This window comes from Protopterus annectens, chromosome 2.part1 (assembly GCF_019279795.1).
Source record: "Protopterus annectens isolate FY-2018-M chromosome 2.part1, PAN1.0, whole genome shotgun sequence".
NCBI lineage: Eukaryota > Metazoa > Chordata > Ceratodontiformes > Protopteridae > Protopterus > Protopterus annectens.
The window spans coordinates 1,169,242,882-1,169,267,982 of NC_056729.1; positions in this window are offsets into that span (position 1 = coordinate 1,169,242,882).

Below are 25,101 nucleotides of genomic sequence, written 5' to 3' on the forward strand. Positions count from 1 at the left end.
CCTCCAGGGGCAGAGGAGGGAACAACAACAGACGCCGTCCGAGGGACAGAGGGGGTCCGCAGAATCAGGGTAACAGGGAAACTTTTTCCAACAAACCCTTTCAGCACCCCTGAGGGGCTGCCCGACTGTCCACTCTCTGAGGCAGTCGGGGGAAGATTGTCACTGTACCCAGAAGCCTGGCAACTCCTCACACAAGACAAATGGGTATAGGCTATCATATTCGAGGGTTACAAAATCCCCTTTGTCTGCACCCCCATTCAAACAAACAGATCCCTTCCAGATGTTCCACCCGGTCTAAGGGAACAAGCAGTACTAGAAATCTCAAAACTGCTAAGACAAAGAGCCATCCAGCCAGTCCCAGCAGACCAGCAAGGATCCAGGATTTACTCCAAGTTCTTTTTGGTACCAAAGAAGACAGGGGACTGGAGACCCATTTTGGATCTCAGCAGGTTAAGCAAATCTGTTCAAAGAACGAAGTTCCGGATGGTCACGCTTCAGTCCATTCTACCCTTTTTGGGTCCGGACATTTGGATGTGCTCCATAGACCTTCAGGATGCGTACTACTATATCAGAATGAACAGATGCTCCAGGAGGTTTCTCCACTTCCGGCTGGGAGCCAGTCACTATCAATTCAGAGCCCTGCCCTTTGGTCTCACCACAGCCCCCAGGGTGTTCAAATGCATGGCAGTGGTTATGGCTCACCTGAGACAGAGAGGATTCCAGGTGTTTCCATATCTAGATGACTGGCTCCTAACTGCTTCCACCAGGCATCAACTAATCTGAGCCAGGGATTATACCATCCAAACTTGCTCAGAGCTAGGTATCTCTATAAACTTTGAAAAGTCTGCATTGTCGCCTTATCAATCTATCACATTTATAGGCGCCATATTAAACACAAAAGAAGTGTCAGCAAAACTTCCATTAGAAAGAGTATTAGACATTCACCGACATGTTCAAACGTTGCTACAATGCAAGAGAATTCAGGCCAGATTTGTATTGAAAACCTTGGTTCTCATGGCAGCAGCTATCACATTACTTCCCCTGGCTCATTTTCACATGCAAATTCTTCAATGGATGCTCTTTACCCAATGGTCCTTTAAACAGCTTCTGATGTCTCACAACATAATAATTACTCAATCATGCAAAGACCACCTTTCTTGGTGGATGGTCTCCCCTCAAGTTTTTCAGGGCAGAAAGTTTGTACTTCCTCCTCCGGTTGCCACAGTGACAACGGATGCCTCCCTGATCGGGTGGGGGGGGGCACTTTCAGGGCACTTGGCAACCCCTAGAGTACCATCTGCACATAAACGTCTTTGAGATGAGAGCGGTACTTTTAGTGTTGCAAGCTCTTTAGGACTCTCTACCTACCGGGACTATTGCAGTTCACACGGACAATATGTCGGTAGTGTGGTACATCAACAAGCAGGGCGGAACCAGGTCCTATCCCTTATGTCGAGAAGCACTCAGACTTTGGCAGTGGGCGATTTCCTCTCAACGGTTTCTGATAGCAACGCACATCCCCGGGAAGTCCAATGTCATAGCGGACAGGCTAAGCAGAGCAATTCTTATGCCTCACGAGTGGTCTCTCAATCAGTTAGTGGCGGACAAAATTTTCCACAGATGGGGTCAACCTTGTGACCTTTTTGCAACCCCTCTCAACAGCAAGTGCAACGAATTTTTCACTCTCTTCCCCCTTCCAGGCCATTCTCTCAGAGACGCTCTAGTTCACGATTGGCCCTGGGGTCTGCTCTATGCATTCCCTCCCTTTCCCTTGATTCCAAACTTGATTCAGAAAGCGACCACTTTGGGATCCAGGATGATCCTCATTGCTCCTTATTGGCCTCGACAAGTTTGGTTCCCATTCCTGCTTCGTCACTTGCTGGAGCAGCCTTGGAATCTGGACCCAGTGCCAGACGTCTTGATCCATCAGTCGGGCGGGCTGCACCAATCCCTTCACTTTCTCAACTACACAGCTTGGTTGCTCCACTTCCAACCTTAGCCAGGCTTCCATATGTTTATCAGCCAGTGCGCAAAATCATACTTTCTTCACACAAACCTTTACTAGAAAGACTTATGCTAGTAAGTGGAAACGTTTTTCCTTCTGGACAGCGGCTAGAAAGATTAACCCTTTTACAGCCCCTGTCCATAATATTTTAGATTTTTTGGCGGAACTTTTTCGAGCAGGCTCCTCAGCTGCCACCATTAGGGTACAATTGGCTGCTATCGCAAATTTTCACGATAGCCTATCAGAGACCAGTGTCATGTCCCACAAACTTTGTAAAGCTTTTCTTAAAGGGACTATGTTACTTAGACCCCCGGTTAAAGATCCCCCCCCCCCCGTGGAATTTGAACTTGATATTAACTTCATTGATTCTCCCTCCTTTCGAACCTGCAGCTTCTTGTTCCTTAAAATTACTCTCCTGGCACACACTCTTCTTGGTTGCCATCACCTCGGCCAGAAGAGTATCGGAACTTCAAGCCCTTTGCGTTAGCCCTCCATATCCTATTTTTCACAAAGATAGAGTTTCACTCAGGACTAATCCTTCCTTTTTGCCCAAAATACCCTCGGAGACAAATCTCAATCAGGCCATTGATCTCCCTGTATTTTTTCCTAATTATTCAAACAGACTTGAACAAAAGTTGCACTGTTTTGGCGTTCACAGGCAGCTACGTTTTTATTTGGATAGGACCAAACAGTCAAGAAAATCAGATCAACTCTTCCTGTCCAATGCTGAAGGGAAGCAGGGCCTGCCAGTTTCTAAGGTTACCTTGTCTAGGTGGCTGGCCTCTTATTATTACCTTGATCTACCAACTGAGACATAAAGAACTTCCTTCAAAACCATAAGCTCATTCCACCAGGGCATTGGCTACGTCGGTAGCTTTTCAGGCTAGACTTCCAATGGAATCTATTTGTGCTGCAGCAACATGGGCCACTCCTCATACTTTCATTTCGCATTACAAGTTGGATATGGCCTCCAGGAGTCTAGCTGATTTTGGTTCCACTATGCTCAAGAGTCTGTTTCGATGAGCCCCCCAGGACTAAGGTGCTAGGGATGCTGTCCCATCCAGCGAGAATGAAGGCGAGATCGACAACTTAACATTAAGAAGTTATGTACGTACCATAACATTCCATGTTAGTTGTTTTCATCTCGCCTTCTTTCTTGCGTCCCACCCTCCATCCCCCTTGCCTGGTTAGGACCGAGAAGAATCCTTCTTGAGGCCTTCTTCCTATGGTTGACCTTGTTTTTAAGTTACGTCCTTCTCTGTTTGTAGCACTGTAGGTTAGCCTTGGTGGGTACTAGTGTGTTTTTTTCCTTGGTGTTAGCTTTTCCAAGTGAGATCTGGATATCTGACGCCTAGCATTGTGGGATAAGGGGTGGCCTCGAGCCGGTAAATAGCTCTCGAGCTTTAGTATAAGGCCGAGTCGGAGCCAAGGATCGGCTCTGAACCCATCCAGCAAGAAAGAAGGCGAGATGAAGACAACTAACATGGAACATTATGGTAGGTACATAACTTCTTATTTTTCCCTATCATCTGTTTATCATAACTTGTACCCATGAATTTTCTTTACATTTCTTATAGTTCCATAGGAGGTTACTAGGATAACAGCCCAAGAGCCCTTACAAGTCTCGCCATAAGTTTTCTGAGTTACCAGTGAGCAAAGTTTACAGAGGTATGGACCTATGGTATGGTAATTAATACTGACTGCCTCTGTCCATCAGGGACATGGGCGCTACCCCAGGAGTAAATTTACGAATACTCATCCATTTATCTAGGTTGCCCTTGAAGAAGGTGTGGGAGTGGCTCTCCTTCATGTGAATGGGAAGCCTATTCCAGATAAGGGGTAGTCTCTGTGAGACATATCTCTCTCTCTCCAATAGGATTTGTTCTTGTCAGAGGCTAGATTAAGATCCTGGAGTGAGTGACCCTCATGCTATTTGATTTACAAATAAGTAGCATTGACATCCGGTTCAGGTCAAAGACTGCCCTGTATGCTAAGCGCAGGTCACCCCTTAGTAGCCTGTAGGAGACAGAATACAGTGACATACAGTGACAGAGCTTTCAGTCTTTCTGCGTTGGACTTGTTTTGTGTATTCTGTATTCTCTTGTGAGAAACCTCTGTGCTTTCTCCAGCTGTTGCAGGTGTCTGGTGAGGTACATGCAAAAGGGTACATTGTACTCAATTACTGGCCTGATGAGGGATGAATACAGTGAAATTATAACATCCTTAGATCTAGATGCCATGACTTCCTCACCACTGTGAACAAGTGCTGGTCGAAGTTCAGACTGCTATCAACCTGAGTACCAGATCACGTACCATGGGTTTATATCAGAACATTGAACAAACGTAATATCAAATGACCTAAAGGCCGAAAATGCTGGACATCGAACTCACTATTGTGGAGGGCTGTGCCCCCCACACCCCCGCTAAATATATATACCATCTCCGAGATCACACTACAGTGAAGAAAGGGCAAATATTCTGATCTTCACTGTACTGCGGTCTCACAAAAAAGTACATCGAGGTCTGGCATTTTCAGCCTTTGGGCCGTTCGATATTTTCACTTTTTGATATTGATAGGAACCCAAGTACCACTGGGTCTTCTCTTAGAGGATGCTGTCTATATTGTAATTAGAAGGGGTGTTAACTTTCCCAAAAGGAATAATTATGCATTTTGTTTTGCATTTAGTGTCAATCCAAGGCTTTGGCACCAGTCAATTGTCTGCATTAATCCTGTCTGCAGTATATTAGTTTTATTGGGGGACTCTATTGTTTCCAGTTTGCAGTTGCCTGTGAACTTGGTCAGTCACAGGTTGTCCACATTTGCTTGGACTTCTGATAAATTATGAACATTAAAGGACCCAATACAGATGTGTCCTGTTGGTGACCCAATTAGCTACCCACCTGGCGACATAGGAGTTAATTCCCAATTAGGAGAGTTTCTTTATAATACCTGACTGGGGGGTTGTGTCAAATGCCTTTGCTATGTGTAGGTAGGCTGTGTGCACAGTCTTTCCCTCATCCAAGGCCTTGATGACCTTCTCAAACAAGTCAACCAGGTTCTACAGACATGATCTGCCCTTAATGAATCTGAACTAGGTTGGATTCAGAATCTGGAGGTTACCTATGTCCTTGTTGATAAGGTCCATAATGATGCTTTGCATTGCCTTGCAGATGGGACTAGTCAAGCTTATGATTCTATAATTCCCAGGTCAGTTTATGGTCCCCTTTGTGCAGAGGGATGACTGTTGCTGTCCTCCATTCTGCCAGAACACAGCCAGTCTGCAGGCAGTGTTTAAATAGGGATTCAAGTGGGTTTGCTAGGTCATGTTTTAAGTTATTTAAAGGGCAACCTGGGATGTTGTCAGGTCACTATGATGCCATGCGTTTGACCTTAGTGAATAAGATGACCTTAAGTCTTGAGATAATAGGCTGAGGAATGGTGGCATGCATACTTTGGGGATGACTGGAGGGGGCCAGGAGGTGAGGTTTGATCTAAATCGGTCAGCTAATTAGTTGGCTATTTCCTCCGGTTGAGTATGGGTGGTGCCATCCACAATCAGCAATGTGCATAGTTGGGTATTCCCCCTGATTTCGTATGTAGTTAAAAAATGCCTTGTGATTTTACTTAGCTAGGGAGGCTGTATTTGCTTTGTAATTAGCTTTGGAGGACTTGAGATCTCTAATTTGTTTGTTTAGACTAGAAAGGGGTTTCTTCCTCTGCTGAGCCAGTTCCTTCTTGTTTTTGGACATTAGTTTTTCTTTTGTTGTATAGTGTGTTTATACTAGGGGTCAACCTGGGTGGCTTGTTTTTTTCCAGCAAGACCCATTTTTAATTTGGTCCAGTACAGCAAATTCTATACAACTGCTTAAGTGGTTATACAGGGTGATGGTGTATACCTCTGCATAGGAGTGCATGTTTTCTGAGATCATGTGGGGCTTTGAAATTTCTTACACTATCACTTAGTAGGAGGTAATTTGACTTGTAAAAATTCTTAAGCATTTTTTAACTTGATGGGGTATTTGGCCTTATAATTACTTCATAAGAGAGTAATTTATGGTCCTGTCTTACCGAGGAGGACATTGTGGGGAGGGGGGTGCACTATGTCCAGGTTATTTGAGCCCCTCATGGGAGTGCTGACTAATGTTCAGGAGCACTGGCATTGACAAACTCCAAGAACCTCTGAACATGAATATTTTTGGTCATGTATGTTCTCCATTCAATGGTAGGATAATTAAAATCACCTATGAGTAAGGTGTTGGGCTGCATAGTAAGTGACTCCAGTAAATCCAGGTACACAGTATGCTTTTCCTGGTTCCTGGTGTAGGACCTACAGCTAGCTATGATGTGGTAGGGGATTTTGCCTGTTTAATTGGACATGGAGTAAGTTGTGAGAGTTGTACCGTTTGACCAGTCTTGAGGTGTACTTATCCTTAGTGATTATAGATACACCTACTCTTTTGGTTCTTTCATGCTTGGTTTGTGGTATAAACATGTGCAAGGCATTATACCCTGCGCAGCCAGCGTGCTTTCTACATCTTTGAACCATGTCTCATTGACTGCATAGATGTCAGTATCTTCCAAGGTGAGGTATGCTTCCAGGGAGTGCAGTTTCTTGTTTAGACTGCTAGCATTGAGCAGAAATAACTTGATTTTTATCTAGAGAAGATTTTGTTATGTTGGGAGGTTAGTTATTTTGACACTGCCTAAAAAGGCACAGTAGGGGTTGCTTTGCCTTTGCCAATATCCGAAAGCCTAGAGGAGACAAATGGAGACCATCTCTGGCAAAACAGCCTGGTCTGTCAGCCATGTCCTTCCAGGCTGACAGATACTGGATCCCCTTGGACTTGATACCAGAAGTTAAGCCAGTTGTTAGTCATATTTTGCTTGCATTGTTGTGGCATCACCCTTTGTGAAGGTAGAATGCTGCTTAAGGCTAGGCTCATCTGTCTGTGACACACAGTCTGAGAGCTCAGTCATGTCTCTCTTCATATAGTCCAAGGAGGTACGTCTCCAGTCATTCACAGCCACATGGACTATGACGGTGTCTTACTGGTACTTGTGGTTGAGTGTTCTGAGTCTTGAGTGACCTCACTGATCCTGGCACCTGAAAGGCAGCTAACCATAACCCTGTCCTTATCCAACCTGGTGAGGGGCACATCCATGTCTCTCAGTATGGAGTCACTTATGACCAGAATGTTTGGTTTTGTGATGTTACACTGTATGGGCTTGTTTGTTGAGACACTGATGTGTGTGTTTGTGTGTTGTGGTAGTTTACTTTATTATGCATGTATGTGGTTTCTTGAGGGCAGCATTTGGGAGGCCTCCAGGCTTTTGGTAAGTTACTAGTGAGTACTTCCATATATGAGGGATTTGTGTGTCATATCCTTATTTAGTGTAGAAAGTGATGTATGTATCTGTTGACATCCTGTTCGGCATTTGATTTGTCCATATGCGAGTCTTGCCTTCAGTTTTATAGTGTAATTACATCTCTCACATGAAAGTATTAGTTTGTTTCAGGAGTAAGTGGTTGTCCGTATACATGAGACAATTGCTACATTGCCTCAGGATGCCCATGTCCATCAGGCTGGCCAGACAGATGATGGGAAACTGCCCACCCATGATTATGTTTTGTTAGAGAAAGGAATGGGTTAAATTGACTAGACAGTGCTGGAAACACAGAAATTATAGGTGGGAGCTGTACTTTATGTAGTCTAAGGTTGACCAAAAAAGCAACACTCCTCAGCTCACAACTGAGTTGCTGTTAGAGCAGCAGAAAGCTGAGAATGGTTTCACTGACAGTTGTTTAAGGAAAAGCTAATCTTCAAGGCATTTGTGTCTGTATAGGGCACTGCCAACTGCGAACTCCCATGAGAGTAGCTTTGAGCAGACACGAGGTTTAAATGCATTAATATTTTTTTTTCCTATGCCATTTGCCTATAAATTTGCCACATTGCATCATGGCTCAGTTTATCAAATGCTGTAGCTATGTCATTTGCTATCAGGCTTGCATCATTATTTTCTTTCATTATCATCTGTACTACTTTTCACTATAAATAACAATCTGATGTTGTTAATCTTCGTTTATTCCTTACTCTTGGGATTCGGTTCTGACCTCAGAACTGAGACGGCCTTTTTTTTCAATCTCGTGTCAACCACAAACCTCTCGAGCTAAGATTTTACCCATCACGCCCTTCTCCCTGTTACCTCAGATCTAGTTTTGACACGTTGCTGTTCAGCAGTGTCGAGCCGTTCCTCTCCAGCTAAGTGTATATTTTGATAATTTTCTTTTGAGTTTTTTTTCACAGAATTCTTAGTTTTTCAACTTTGTCGTATTTTCTTTTTCTTTATTACTTGTACCTTTTTTGGTATCTTCTACTACCTTTGTTGGTAGTCTTTCCTTGCCCTCCCTTGGGCCTTGCTACAGCGTGTCTGTGCCTAGTTTTTGAATATTTTGTGGATATAATGCCTGAGAAGAAAGGGAGTCCAGGATTTAAGAGGTGTTCGGAGTGTGGACACAAACTGCCTCACTCTGACAATCATGACTTGTGTGTGTACAGTTTGGGCATGCCTCATCTCACAGGGAAGCCGACCTGTCAGATTTGTAAAGGTTTTTCTGCCAAGACTTTGAACAAACATAAAAATAAACTAGTACTAAAGCGTCTCCTTAAGATCTCTTTCTGCGATGCTATTTCTGGGTTGCAGGAATCTTCTCCTCCTTCCAAACAATATAAAAGGTCTAAGTGTCTTCCGTCATCTCCCTCTGGTGACCCTAAGGAATTGAAACATAAAAAGGCTAAATTGTCAGGGTCATCGGTGCCAGTGGCTGCTTAGGCACCGACTCACTTGACTCTGTCTCCGATTGTCTGCTGGTCCCTCTACATTGTTACTTTTGATGCAGACTTCAGCCTTCATGATACAGAGACTACTCCAGCACCGACTAGTTCAGTGCAGACTTTCTCTGCACCAATTGGTATATCGGCGCAGTCATCTTTGGCACCGACTGAAGTCTCGGTACAGACTCCTTTGGCACCGTCCAGTTTCTTGGTGAAGACATCTTCAGGGCCGACAGTTTTCTTGGTGCAGATGCCTTCGGTGCCGACAGTTTACTTGGCATAGACCCCCTCGGCACCAACAATTTCTTAAGTGCAGGCCTTTTCGGCGCTCAGTGTTTTGGTTTAGACAACTCCAGTTTTGACGACACCGTTCTCGGTGCAGGATTCTTCCACACCGTTGATTTCAGTACATATCACTTCTGTGCTGGCTTTAGTGACGCAGACTATACAAACACTGCCAGTTTCAATGCAGACATTACCTATTCAGACACCTTCTTTCAGTGGTCGTGCTAACCCTTTTTTGGACAGGCCTGAATCGCCTTCAGCGCTCACAATGAGGTCTACCAGAAGCCTTTCTGAATATGATGTGGTGCATCTTATAGACCAGCTGCTTTTGGCCAGAGGAATTCCTGCCCCTTCAAAAGTGTCTCTGCCCACTGGAGTTGATCACCCTTCTCCACAGACTCCTACCTATACTCCTTCGACCTATGTGGAGGTTTCGAGGTATCCCCCTTCAGGCAGGCCAACCATCCAGGCCTAGGGGAGGGCACTGGCTGCTGCTTCTCGGCTGCCTTGGTCAGAGACTACTACTTCCTCTGAGCCTCAGCTGTCTCAAGTCGCAATCCCTGGACACCAGGCACAAGAGTCTCTGGCCATTCTTCCCCTGGAGACCCTGTCCTTGCAGCCTTCCCCAGAGTCTCCCACTGAGGAAGCCCACCACAAGACTACATGTAAGAGGAAGCACATGGACTCCATGGAAGAGTCCTTGAACGAAGAGACAGATTATGATGACAGGGAGGGGTCCCCACGTTCACCTTCTGACGAGGTTTTCTTTGGTGACATTCTCGAAATTTTAAATCAGAGAGGTGAATAGAAGTCCTCTAACACTTCCTCAGAGGAGTCTGTGTTCCTGCAGGTTTTTTGTGCCCAGCCCCCTACCTCCTGGGTTACTCCACCTGCTGATGTGCTCTTCAAGCTCATCATGCAACGTGTGTGGAAGGCACTGGACTCTGTGGAGGCCATACCTCCTAGGCCGGACAAAATCTTTTCTCCCCCAGAAGAGTGCCCCCATTGGTCGAAAGGTCTTCCAGTAGACGCCATGGTGGTGGCTACTGCTACAAAGAAGGAAGTGGCAGAGGAGAGCCAGACTGTTCACCCACCCAATAAGGAATCCTGGGCAGTGGACAGATTAGGGAAGCGAGTCTTCGCGTCATCAACCTTTGCTGTTAGGTCCTTGAACTACCTGGCACATTTCACAAGGCTACAGAGAGACTTGGTGTCCGAACTCTGAGACTTTGGCAGAAGTTTCTGATGAGGTCTGAGATAAGGTGACCTCTCAGTTAGCGACCCTTGAATTGGTTTCCAATTCCTCAATGCATTTGATATCACACTCTACTGAGGGAGCGGCGAGAGCTGCGGGTGCAGGCATAGTCATGCGCCATGCCTGGATGCACCTTTGTGACTTTGCAGATCCCTTCAAGGCTTCCTTCTTTAATGCCCCTATTGAGACCACTACTTTGTTTGGGTCTAAGGTAAAAGATACATTGGCCAGCTGTGAACAGGACGGTAAGACCCTATCTGCCATGGGTGTCCATTTATCTTCTCCTCAGTGGTTCTATTCTAGGAATCAGAAGTGTGGGAAAATGTGGCACAAAATGTCTCTGGGTCCTTTCCGTGATGCTCAGGCTGAGTTTTCCCCTAGAGGTGGGGGAGATTCTAACGGAAGATGCCCCTTTCGGGGTAGGGAAGGTCCATGAAACCGGGGTTCCAGGGAATCTTTCTCTGGACAGCCCTATCAGCACTCCTGAGAAGAAGCCCGATTGCTTTCGTCTGGAAGCAGTCGAGGGTCATTTTTCCTTGTACCCTTCTGCCTGGCAAACCATAACCACAGATGCTTGGGTACAAAGGCTCATCACCAGAGGATATCATATTCCTTTCATTATTCACTCCTCCCTTACCCAGAAGCTTACCCGACGTATCATCCAGTCAAAGGAACGCCGCAGCTATAGAGATATCGGAGCTGCTTCAAAAAAGTCATCCAAACAGTCCCCCCAGACCAGACAGGATCCGGCTTCTATTCAAGATTCTTTTTGGTGCCAAAAAAGGCAGGGGAGTGGAGACCAACTGTGGATCTCAGCTCCCTAAACAAATTCGTAAAGACTAAAAAATTCCAGATAGTCACGGTTCAGTCTATACTTCCACTTTTGGAAAAAGACGATTGGATGTGCTCCATAGATCTTCAAGACGTGTACTACCACATAAAGGTGGAAAGGTGCTCAAGAAGATATCTTTGCTTCCGGGCAGGAGCCAGTCCATTACCAGTTTCACGTACTGCCCTTCGGGCTCTCTACAGAGTGTTCACAAAGTGCATGGCGGTAGTCACAGCTCACCTGCGGCTTCAAGGATTCCAGGTGTTTCCCTACCTAGACTGGCTCATTACTGCCGCAGCAAGACGTCTACTAGATCAGTCCTTGACGTACACCCTAAACACTGCACAGCAGCTCAGAATATCGATAAAGTGGAAGAAGTCAAACCTTACTCCAAGTCACTCAGAGTACATTGGAGCGATTCTGGACACAATGACTTGTACAGCCTCTCCACCAGATCACAGAATTCAGAGGATCAAAGAACAGGTTCAGGTAATACTCACAAAATCTAGCCTCAGCTCGATCCATTCTTCAACTGCTGGGATCAATGGCAGCCTCCATCACCATAGTCCCTCTAGCAAGGCTACATATGAGGCTTCTTTCAATGGCTGCTTTTTACTCAGTGGTACCCATCCCAGCACCCCTTATCTTTTCCAATTTGAATAACCAAGATTTGCAAACAGGACTTGCTCCGGTGGATGTCAAACGACTCCCACCAGTGGTCTCGCCCCTTCAACCCTCATCAGCCCAATGCCACAGTGACCACGGATGCCTCACTGATGGGGATGGGGGGGTGGCTGTTTCAGGGAAAGACAGTCCAAGGCACTTGGTCACAGACAGAGGCCCATCTGCATATCAGTGTCCTAGAACTGAGGGCATTGCTACTAGTGTTGCAAGCATTCCAATCAATCCTTCCAGCAGGGGCTATTGCAATTCAGTCATACAACATGGCAGTAGTCTGGTACATCAACAAACAGGGGGGAACCAGATGATACCCACTCTGTCGAGAGGCCATGAGAATATGGCAATGGGCGATGGACTCCAACCATTTTATGATAGCGACACATTCCCAGGAGCTCCAACATGATAGCAGACAAGTTGAGCAGATGCATTCTACAGCCTCACGAGTTGTCTCTCAATCCTCTAGTGGTGGCTAAGATTTTCGACCGCTGGGGCCAGCCTTGCTGTGACCTGTTTGCATCCCCGTGCCAATCACAAGTGCAGCAACTACTTTGCCCTGATCCCCCCTTGGGGACAGTCACCGAGAGATGCTATAGTCCATGATTGGCCCTCGGGTCTGCTATATGCCTATCCTGCAATACCCCTCATTCCCCTGTTCCTCAAGAAACCACATCGGTTGAAGAGCAAAGTGATCCTCATTGCTCCATATTGGCCTCGACAAGTTTGGTTTCCCTTCCTGTGGCCTCATCTGCTAGATCGACCATGGATTCTCAATCCAACTCCAGAGTTGTTCTCTCACCCGCAGGATCTGGTTCATCTAAGCCTATCCAGCCTGAAACTGACAGCTTGGTTTATCTACTTCCAGTGATTGCCAGGCAGCATGACCTATCTTCCCCTGTGCATGACATCTTGATTGCCTCTCATTGATCATCCACCAGACTACCCTACCACAGCAAATGGAAGAGGTTTTCTCTCTGGTTACAAAATAAACAAATGGACCCTTTTACAACCCCTGTTGCTATTGTGCTAGAATATATTTCAGACATTTTTAAATTGGGGGTAGCAGCCTCCACAGTTCGTGTTCATTTGGCTGCCATTTCTGATTTTCATAATGGCTTCCAGGGCTCTTCCTTAATGTCACACAGACTTTGTAAGACCTTTCTGAAAGGCATAACCCAACTAAAGCCTCCATTCAGAGAACCTGCTCAACCTTGGGACCTGGCCTTAGTCTTTCAAGGGTTGACAACTTCTCCTTTTGAGCCTGCAACTACCTGTGATCTAAAGTATCTGTCATGGAAAATGTTGTTCTTAGTTGCTATTACTTCTGCCAGATATATTTCTGAATTACAGGCCTTTTCTATCAACCCCCCCCCACCTCATCTTTCACAAGGAAAGAGTTTCATTAAGGCCCAATCCGATCTTCTCGCCCAAGGTCGTTTCTGAGTTATCTGTCAGGCAGACTATTGATTTGCCAGTGTTCTTCCCTAATCATTCTAACATAGGGGAATATTGCCTGCATACCTTGGATGTACATAGATTCATTTTTATCTAGACAGGACTAAATTTAATAGAAAATCTGACCAGTTGTTTTTGGCCTTTTCTGAATCCAGATTAGGTTGTCCAGTTTCTAAAGTTACTTTAGCCACTTGGTTGAGAAATTGTATTACTTTCATTTATGGCAAGAATGGTATCCCTTTACCTGGCAGAGTAAAGGCCCCACTCTAGAGGATCAGTGTCAACTTCTGCAGCCTTCCATGCTAGAACATCTTTGAATGACATTTGTGCAGCTGCAACCTGAGTTAGGCCCCATACCTTCATTGCTCATTACAAGTTGGACTTGGCCTCCAGAGGCAGAGCTTCTTTTGGTTCTATGGTGCTCTGGAATGTCCTTCCATACGGCCACCCAAGGAACAAGATAGCTAGGGACTCTGTCCCAAGAGTAAGGAATAAATGAAGATTAACAACATCAGATAAAGAAGTTATGTCTTACCATAATGTTCCATCTGAGTTGTTTCATCTTCGTTTATTCATTACGGCCCACCCGCCTTCCCCCTCCAAAGTTTTCTGGTGGATCTCATTTGTCCTTCTTTCCAGTTGTTAGCTCATGTCTGACCAGAGGTAGCCTCAGCTTCACTTTTCCAACTTGCAAACTAGATCGGCGGTAACAGGGAGAAGGGCATGATGGGTAAAATCTTAGCTCTAGAGGTTTGTGGCTGACACAAGCTTGAAAAAAAGGCTGACTCGGTTATAAGGGTCGGAACCGAATCCAAAGAGTAACGAATAAACGAAGATGAAACAAATCAGATGGGACGTTATGGTAAGACATAACTTCTTTTTTCTTTCACCTCTCTTCCTTTTACATCATAAATGCCTTCTCTTAATATCTCATCCAATACTTTTCCCATCTTTTACTGTAGCATTTTCATAAATGTTTTATAGTTAGTATTCCCTTGTGTTATGGGCCTCCCATTTCTGTTTATATATTTTCTTTCATCCTTTTTTCCATATAAATTTTATCACTCCACCACATATATCTTCTTCCATTATACCTTTCTCTATCCATTTGTTTAATATTTTTTAAAAAATTGCTGCTTTTGCCCTTTATTCATTTCATTATAAAACTATTAAGTTATGTTGTCTAGTCCTGGTGTTGATTTCATTCTTATATTCTTTTAGCACCTTTTCTATTTCTTCTGTTAATAATTTTCTAAAAAAAAAATCCTAAACTTTTAATTGTCATTTTCCATTTTTTTCCCATCCATTTCATCATTTTCATATATTTTTCTCTACAAAAATGTTTCCACTTCCATAACATATTCTTGTTTGTAATTTATATTTCATTTGGCATCTAAGATAGCATCCATCCTTCCTTCAATCATTTTTATGTTCCCTAAACAAGGGGAAACTCCCCTTTCTTAAAAAAAAAAATCTTTGCCTGTGTAACACTATTTTTACTTTCTCTGTTCTTTTCATACTTCTGTTTTTTTTAGTCCCCTTATTTTGTCACTTTCTTTTTCTATCATTTTTGTATACCATATTTTTTATATTTCATCTTATGTCTTTTTTTATTTTCTTTTTCTTATGTTTTATTCTTCTTTCTGCTTCTAAACATATTTTTATTCTAAATAAGAATAGAATGAGGCACCAAAGTTACACACTGAAACTATCCACAGTAACTTTATTTAGAAAAGAACAGTAGGTGAGTGCTTTCACAACTCAGTGTTGCTTCATCAGACAATGTTAATGCAGACCATGCTTGATTAAATACTTAAGCAATCAGTGTGGTTTCAACTATTTAAAGCAATACAGTCAAATAATTTAACAATTAAAACTATTAGTACAAGCTTTTGCAAACTGTGTATTTAAAAGAAATTAATGTTTAAGACATCTTGCTTTAAGGCAAGGGACTAGTGAAGTACAGCCATTCAAGCCCGGATATCTATCTGCATTCAGCTTGATAATCCATTTCTGTTCTAACTTTTCCATATAATTTTCTATGTCCCCACCTCTATTTGTCCTTAATACTTGTTGTAAAACCAAAAATTTGAAGCAGTGAGTACTGTTTGTATTTAAAATATGATTTGCTAGGGCATTAGATTGTTTCAAATTTCGTATATCCCTTGCATGTTCTAATATTCTATCTTTAAAAGTTCTGTTTGTTTTTCCTACATAATAGGCATGACATGCTTGACAAAAACTAAAATAAATAACATCTGTACTCTTACAATCATAGTATTTCTTAGTATATAACCTAAAATGTTTCATCGGATGAATATACTGATTTTTAATATAAATGTACTCACAGTCTGCACAATTCCTGTATGGAAAAGTAATAAAGAATACCAACCCCATAGAAAAAAATCTCTCCAACAGACAAGGCACTTTTCCATGCTTCAAATTTTTGGTTTTACAACAAGTATTAAGGACAAATAGAGGTGGGGACATAGAAAATTATACGGAAGAGTTAGAACAGAAATGGATTATCAAGCTGAATGCAGATAGATATCCGGGCTTGAATGGCTGTACTTCACTAGTCCCTTGCCTTAAAGCAAGATGTCTTAAACATTAATTTCTAGGTTTTAATGTGGTACTATGGTTCATCAAGCTTTTGTATTTACTTATATATATATATTTAAGATTTTATATAGGACATTTTTATATTATACATATTTTTTATACTTTTACATATATTATGGTCAATAATGATGGTTTTTATAGAGAGACGTACTTTAAGGTTGGTTTTAAATACACAGTTTGCATACGCTTGTACTAATAGTTTTAATTGTTAAATTATTTGACTGTATTGCTTTAAATAGTTGAAACCACACTGATTGCTTAAGTATTTAATCAAGCATGGTCTGCATTAACATTGTCTGATGAAGCAACACTGAGTTGTGAAAGCGCTCACCTACTGTTCTTTTCTAAATAAAGTTACTGTGGATAGTTTCAGTGTGTAACTTTGGTGTCTCATTCTATTCTTATTGTTGCAGTTTTTGGCACCTCAGTGTACCTGTAGCCGTTTGAGATTTGTTTTTTATATTTTTATTCTAGCCACCACTGTGTCCAGTTTTTATAACATGGTCTCATTGTCAAGTGGGTCTTTCCATAATATTCTTCTTTTAAAATTATGCAGTTACTCTGTTTATCCCTTTTCCCTCCTTTATTATATACATGCCTTCTCCTGTTGTAGCTCATACTGCTCTATGATCTAAAAAGCTATGCCGTCTATACTTCCCATTATTTCTTTCACGTCTTTACTTTATAGTCAGTTGTCGTCTTAAATAACCCCCTTTTATATGTCCATTCACTATTCTTTTCTACTTTTAAATCTCCAGATTTTATTAATTCCCTAATCATCTTCGTATTCTGCATTATTTAAACTCACTGGCTCCCAGCCAGAAGCAAAGGTATCTCTGGATTGTTGTTTGTGATACTATGCATCCTGGAGGTCTATCAAGCATATCCAATTGTCCTTTTTCAAAAGAGGCAGAATGGACTGAACCATGACCATTTCAGACTTGGGAGTGCTTGACAAATCGGTTTAAGTGGCTTTGGTCCAATATTGGCCTGGGGTTCCCTGTCTTTTTTGGCACCGAAAAGAATCTTGAATAAGTTCTGAATCCTCTTTGATCTGGTGGGACCTCTTGGGTGATTCTTTTTCTTATCAGCTTTTCTATCTCTGAAGCTGCTTCTTTACTCTGATGGGATGGTATGTCCAGAATTTTTCATGGGTGAACATTTGGAGGAAGTAAAAAGGAAATGTAATAGCCTCTGGTAGTTATTCTGTGCATCTAGACGTCTTTGGTGATGAACAACCAGGCTTCCGAATGCAGAGTTAAGAATCCCCTGACTGCCTCCAGAGTGCAGCAGTTGGGCAACCATTCAGGGGCACTGAAAAGTCTTATTAGTAAATGGGCCTTTTAAGCCTTGGTTTTGTGGGCCACCTCCCTGCCATGTGGGAGAGGTCTACCACTAGAGTTCCCCCTCTGTCTTGGCGAGATCTATCTCAGTAGGGATCCCAAAAGAACCCTTGTGATTTCCAAATCCCCATCTTTCTACCCTATTTCTGGTTGGTTGAGAAGGTCATCTGAGGGATAGAAAAACATATCCCTACAGTAGATAGGCTCTTCCCATCCTATTTATTCATGGACAGCATCTCTAATTGTGGGTCCAAATAAGGTAAAAATCCATCAAAGGGTGCATTGATGAAAGACATCTTCTAGGGCTCCACTAAGTCACATCCAGGCATGCTTTCTAACAGTAACGCCTCAACCCACTGGTCTAGAAACACCTTCTGTAGAGTGTGAAATCCTAGTGGCAAAATAATACTATTCATGATATCATTGTATTCCTGTTCACACTGCCATTACTTTTACTTTTCATTCTTACCACTGGTCATCCTCTCTTTGGTTTTTGAGAAGCTGCGTTTGCCCCTTCTCAATGCCTTCTTCCATTGCTGCATCTACATAACTTCTTTCTTGTAATAAAAAGCCATGCTGCAGAGTTAAACCTTGAAAAGTGGCTACTCTACCAGCCAAGAATACCTTTGTTGTTTTACCTTAGGCAGCTGTTTGTGTTTCCAATCTCCGTTTCTTCCTCCTGTAATACGCTCTCTACAATGTCACTTAATCTCACTTTTTCTCCTCCTTTTGGCTCTGCCTGGTTCATCAAATATATCGGCATGTGTATTTCCAGTCCTCCATTTTCTAATTTTGTGTTATTTCATCCCCTTCTCCTTCATTCATTATGTTTTCTCCTGCTTCTCTCTCCAGCTCTGCTGCAGTCTCCTCCATCTGGGATTCCTGGAACTTCAGTAGCAGCCGTGTAGCACCACCTAGCAGCTCCAGAGAGTTCTCCATTTCCTCTCCTCTAAAGAGCAAGGGAAGTTCTCTGGTGCTTTATCTAAATTTCCCCTAGTCAGTATGAATACCACCTTTGGTCTCCCCTGAACAGTGACCATTGGTTGAGTGGGATTAACGCAAAGTGCAAATAAATATGAACATTTTTCACTGTGAAGCAGACAGCGGAGTTGCCCGCAGTTCAGCAGCACTGCAGCTGCTCAGTCACACAAATCTTTGCAGTGACAACTCTGCTCAGTGCAACAGAATCAGAGGGTTATATTTGCAGCATAGTTAACAGCAAGAGTTGGGCATCACATTGCATGGCTTTTATAATATTTGTGCGGAAATCATGATTGTAGAATCTGTATGCCTCTACAGCCACTAGCAAGCATCTTGTGCTAAGTGAAACAGCCTAGCAATGTGTAGCAGAATATAAGGGAGCACTGGCACATTTAGTAGAGCATCTCACAGCATAGAGTTTCAAAGCATCAATAAGCACATGCACACTGATCACACAGCTATAAATAAATTGGGATCTATATTGTGCTATGAAGACATACAGATGGCCACCTTTATAATGCATAAAATGGAGTGGGAAATGGATATATAAGAATGTAGGAAAGGGGAATGGTAGAGGGACACGTGGACAGCATATATGAGAGCACAGGATAGTGAAGCAGGTAGGGTATTTTTGCAGGGCTAGAGTCCCCTTCATCTTATGTGTAGATGGGGATGAGGGGAAGGGTGACAGAAAAACAAAGCTGAATATGCAGAAATCAGGATTGGAAGACACATGATGGGAAAAAAAAAACAATAGATGGGCAAGTGTTGATAAGGGAAGGTTGGAAAATGTTCAAGGTATGGAGCATCGCACATTAGGAAGGAAGCACCCCTATACTAGGGACAGTGTTGTTGGAGGTAGTATGCAGCCTACTGTTTGGGAGGGATGGTAAGACATGTTGACCTATAATAAGCAGACGGAGAATTGTGGCCAATTTACATGTCTGGTGGCATGACTGTTGGAATCCACCAATTGAGTGAATTTACTATTTGCTGCCGAAGTGTTTGATACAGCCAAGGCATGCTTCCACTGCCTTGTCAACTCCAGACTTTACCAACCACTGCAAATACAATTGAGTCATCACAGTCAAGGGGATGTGGCTACTCACCACTGAGGTGGCATCGCTCACTGGAGAAGTATTCCCATCCAAATCACCATTCCTAAATATAGACTCGGGAGAGGTAGGCTAGAGTTGTGGCACTCACTCAACATCCTGGTCTTCCGGATTTGCAGAGCACCATAAGTGTACTACTCCAATTTCTGCAGTGGAAATTTATTACAGTATATTACTTATGTTAACCATACCCTTTCACCAGTATTTGCTACCTCCTGCGGCAGCCATTATGGTCTGGATCTTGTTCTGCCTATGCTGGAAAAGAAAGGAGCAGATCAGTGAAATGTTACATGTGGAGCAGAACTTGATTAGCAGAGCATATACAACTCAAATTCCCTTAGCTTGTTACTCAGTAGGGGAGTCAGATGTGTGTCTTCTGTGCATAGTTATATTGACCTATAGAGTGAAAGTGCATTGAAACATGTGGTGACATACCAGTTAACATGCTGCTACCATGACATTAATTACCACCACTTGCACTGTTATCAGCCCCTTACAGTACCCCAAAAGAGATGTATCAAATAGATATTTCAGGCAGGTAGCAGAAGCATATCTATATAAAACATTAACAACATTTCCCTAAAATAAAAAGGTGTACAGTGAAAGACAGTACCAGTCAGGGCACATTTACCTGACTTCTGCTTCCCACTGTCAGAAGTCCACAGAACTGCAATGCCAATGGTCATCTTATATGTGACTGCAGTGTTTCTCTGATATCCAGAATGTGCCTGTGGCTCTGGTCAGATCCTCAGCCAGATTGTACCAGGCATATCTGTTCCTAAATGGTCATCATGAGGCCATAGTAGGCACATACTGAAATAGCTATGAGGGAAATGTGCAATTTTCCTTTTGTGCACTAGGCAAGTGTCTGCTTGGCACTAGCAGAAATAGCAATTGCTGCTCATGTAGCCTTGGAAAATGGCAACAGCTCCATAAGGTATAAAAGGACAGACAGTGCATCATACATACCATGTTATTTCCACATTGTGTGTAGCCTGTTTGCTGTGCATTTGTGTGATGTGCAGACATGTGGTTGTTATACCCTGATGCATGCTTCAGGAAGAATCTGCATACTGTGGCCATCCTGCTTGGCAGTATAATTACTATTTTCAGAGAAATTCTTGTTATATAACTTAATTTGCCTGCATACTACACATCTGTATAAAACTGCCGAGTTTGAGAACATATAAAACTCTGTATACTATGTGGTGCACATTTTTGCTGGTATTCTACAAGCTGAGAGAGGTATCTGTGGTACAGAATTTTCTGGAGATGTCTGTTGAGATGTATTTTTCCATCTATTTCAACATGTGGTCCTAAAGCTACTGCTGGGCTTGGTAGAGTATTAACCAGGTGTTCTGTGTGTCCACCCCCCCCCCATGCTTGAGTTTGCCTTGTTGCTGTAGGCAGTGATAATGAACTCATGAACCTCTGTGTCACAGACAACAAACCATTTCACCATGCATGTCCAGTTGTATGTTTATATCAGTGGATGCATATCCGCTTTTCTAGTACATTCTGCATTTATCAGACTGATTTTATCAAGCAGCATGTCAGCAGATCATGTAAAACCTACACTTTTACAAGAGGTTGGGACTTGTAGAGAGTATGACAGCCCATGTTATGCTAGTGCATCACCAGTTTCTGTCTTTCCACTCAGTATAGTACTGTATAGCTGTGATACCTTTGTATGTGTGTAGGTGTCATAACTATTCTATCAGGTGTCATCCTATGCGCAGCAATGTGGTGGTGGTAGGTTGAGGCTGGATGACTTAAGCCCTGCTGTGAATGATGTCGTGCTGCAGGCATCCGTGACTTCTAGGTGATGCCTACTCGGGGGGGAGGGTGATGACAAGCCTGTCCGGGAACAGGTGCAGTAGGCAGTGCTCTGCCACATGAGTGCTACTGGAAAATGGGTGGACATAATCACACACTGCTGCACTGTTGTACTTGTGCTGTAGGTATGCTACAGATATGATTGGTTATGCAAAGGCACAAAAAGAACTTCCAAGAGACATGTAATAGGGATTTCTTACCAGAGATAACCACATCGAAGGATGTGGAGGAGTTTCCTGGTATCCCTGACTGAGGAAGAGGAAATAGATCCAGTAAATAATAACCAAAAGTTTGTATCCAACGGTGTAAATCCCCCTCTATTCAGGAACCAAACAGTAAAGAGCAAGCCAAATATAAAAGCAGAGAGGTAACCAAGGCTTCTCAATAATTCATTCATAAAGTGCCTGTATCCGTTAATGGTCTGAGGAAGCAAATGTGAAAGCGCTTACCGACAACAATTTTATCAAACTTTTTTGTTTTTACATCTAAGCTTGGTTCTTGGAAAATATCCCAGTTGCAGATACAGGCACTTTATGAATGGATTATTGAGAAGCCTTGGTTACCTCTCTGCTTTTATATTTGGCTTGAAATAGATCCAGTGACAATCCCTGGAAGTGTGCATATTGGTGCTAGGAAAGTAGAGCTCCTACATATCTCAGTGGGTGGTACATCAGGCAGTAAAACACAGAGTTGATGTCTGAATGCCACTTATGTATATACAGTGTGCAGGCTTACCACGTTATCATAGAAACATCAGTCATGTAGCAATAGCAGGACATTAACGGCGTTATATACTTGTATGTTTCTTGTTGCGCAAACACCTTTGTCTTGCATGCCTCATGGTCACAGATGTACTGGATGTAGTTATGTTCACTATGGTGTTTTCTGCATTGTATATTCAAAAGGCAGACTGGTATTATGGATGCTGCTGACACCTGTGATAGGACTAATGATGATGCCAAAACAGTTATACCCTAGTTGCAGTAAGGGGACACAGTGGCATGACCTGTATCCATCTTGGCTTATCACACACCCTCTGTACAGGGTAATTGTGCAACTACACCCACCCTCTCTACAGGGTAATTGTGTAGTCACACCCACAGATGAACTCATGCTTCTACATTCTGTGTACTTGCCATCACCAGAGGGGGAGGAACCTTCCATGACTATCAGTCCCAGTAGTGCTCCCCTTGCAGCTACTGCAGCAGATGGCTGCACTGTGCACATCTTGGTATACCAGTCCAGTGGCGGCATTGCAGAGGTGCTAATGCCATCAGCTGTCACAGTCAACCCCTGATATGAGAATAGTACTTAGAATCAAGTAGCAGATGTGCAGAAATGTTATACAGACACAGTCTGCTGCCTACAGTCCTGCATGGAGCTAACTGGTATGTTCCATGGCTTGAAGGATGATGGCAATCAGCACTATCAGTAGCTCTGTGTAGAGAGAGAGTAGAGTAGAAAGACTACAAAATTAGTATTATAAATATTATGATTCCACATGATGCTTCCATTGACACCTTCATGTGGAGCATTGCAAGTGTCATTGTTACTGCCTAAGTTGTCTGTTATCTGTGGTCAGGAAGGGTATATTGCTGGAGGTGGCCATGTATAAGAGCCTTCACAGGCCTTATATTAAGCAGGAAAATTAGAAAGTGTACAGTATGTTTTCAGCCCTTGGTGGTGGTGACGACAACATCCAATCTCTTTGTCCAGATCCCCTCATAAGTAGATTCCATTAAAGTCAGGGACCTGTAGTAGCACATATTCCTTTGATGGGGGGACCTGAGTCCTGTCACCTGTTGCCAACATATTGAACCATGTTACAGCTATACAGTGTCATCATATAACTGTCACAAGAATATATTCTCCTTAGCACAGGGTATGTTTAATCACCACAAGACCCCCTTATCTTTTGGCTCTTGTGAGATTATCTCCCCACCAATATTGTGCTGACGGCCATTTTTCATATTGTACATTGGCACCTGTGAACATAACAGCTGAGACCCACTACACCCTCTACCTGTGTACTAAATGTAGTATTTTCTGTTACATAATGCAATCCAACCATGCATTGCCCAACATAGCCTGTCATATTCACTGCATGCATCATGTTTATTCTGTGTTTTCATCGAGGCCTGTTGTTCATGACTATATGTTGATACTTCACCTGCACTGCCATGTACTGTGCACACATGTCTGGAGGGGGGAGCTGTACTGCGTAAGTTGTGTTCCACCTTGATGCACTTTGCAGATGTTATTGCTGCAGCTTCTGTGCTGTGCTGTGGGGGGGGGGGGTCTGGTCCTCCCACAGACATATCAGCAGGCTGGCCAACTATTTTCCCCAACATTTTCTTGCACAATATGGCACAGGCCATAACCAGTTTGCAGGCTGCAGCAGGGGATTACAGTAGTGCTCACCAGACATGTCCACTTAGTGAAAATGGTCCTTCAGCAGGCGAAATACATATTGTGTCATGTTTTCTGTCTTTGCATCTGCCATAGTGTATTGTATATCTGTGAACCTTTCTGAATTGTGTACAGGTGACAAAACTAGGTTTCCAGAGGTATACAACATACAACAGTTATTCAGACTCTGATGTTAACAAGAGTGATCAACATTCATTGTTTACATTATATTAAAACATCATTTAACATTTTCATGAACAGAATACAATCTCCATAACTCATCTACAGTACAATTTTCTAAAAATTCTTGCGTCATTTTACTTTTTTCCTTAATTTTTGCATTTCGTTAAGGATGACTGATCCTGTTTATTAATGCACAGTCTTCCATTATTAAGAAGAGTAATGCAGCCATTTCCCAACTATCTTCAGTAACTACCGTTTCACAGTTTGTCCCAAGCAAAGTTGTATATAATCCTTTCATTATGTTTTTCATATATTGGGCACTCTGCTACAGAACAAAAAATATCTTCCATTTTTTGCATGTAGCAATTTCCTGTTCCTAGTACTTATCCCAAGCCTCTCCAGCCATTGATTTCTGTACTGCATTTTGAACTTTAAACACATGTAAGCTGCACATAATGCTGTCAAGTATAAATCAGGGAGGTATTGTATTATTAACCAATGTTTGTACATAATCAAGTTAATTAAGTACTTCCTTTTATTTAATGTAAGTTATTCTGTACCAAGAACATAAGAACAACACTAGGCAAGTGAGCATGAGGACCATGAGATGCTTAGCCATATGCACTTTACGTAGACATACTTTAAAAGTTTGTGCCTCCCTTTTCAAGAACTTAATAGTGCTTAAATTGCGAAGGGCTATACATGACAATCCTGGCTTAAATTTGTATCTACCCATCCCTTTTGTGGCTCGAAAAGCAAGACAAAGGTCACCTTGGAGCACCCGTTGTGCTTATCTATTGAAAAACAATTAAGGTTTTTATTTTCTTGATAAGGTATCTTTGGGGCCTTTCTAGTTGAGAAGTATGCTTCAATTTATACATACCAAATGGGACATTGTATTCAGTGATGGGTCTGATTAGGGAGGAATGCAGAGGTAAGAACTTTTTTGGATCTTGAAGATATTGGAAATTAACTGGGTCAGATAGAAGAAATTTCCTGACCATGGTGGAAACAATGATGGAATGAGAGAGAGAGAGAGAGAGAATTGTCCACATAAGTACCTCTGTCGCTTATGACCTTGTCTGCCTGAAGAGAAGTACCATTTAAAACATGAGATGGGAACTGCTTTTTTACCAAATGATACAACACCGCATTTTGTACATTTAATTTGAGACCATTTTCAGTACACCAGGTATGTGCTTATTCCTTCTGTAGCTGCAGCTATGTAGTATCAGTGAATGAGCAGATACTAGTGCGTAGCTTGCAGTCCT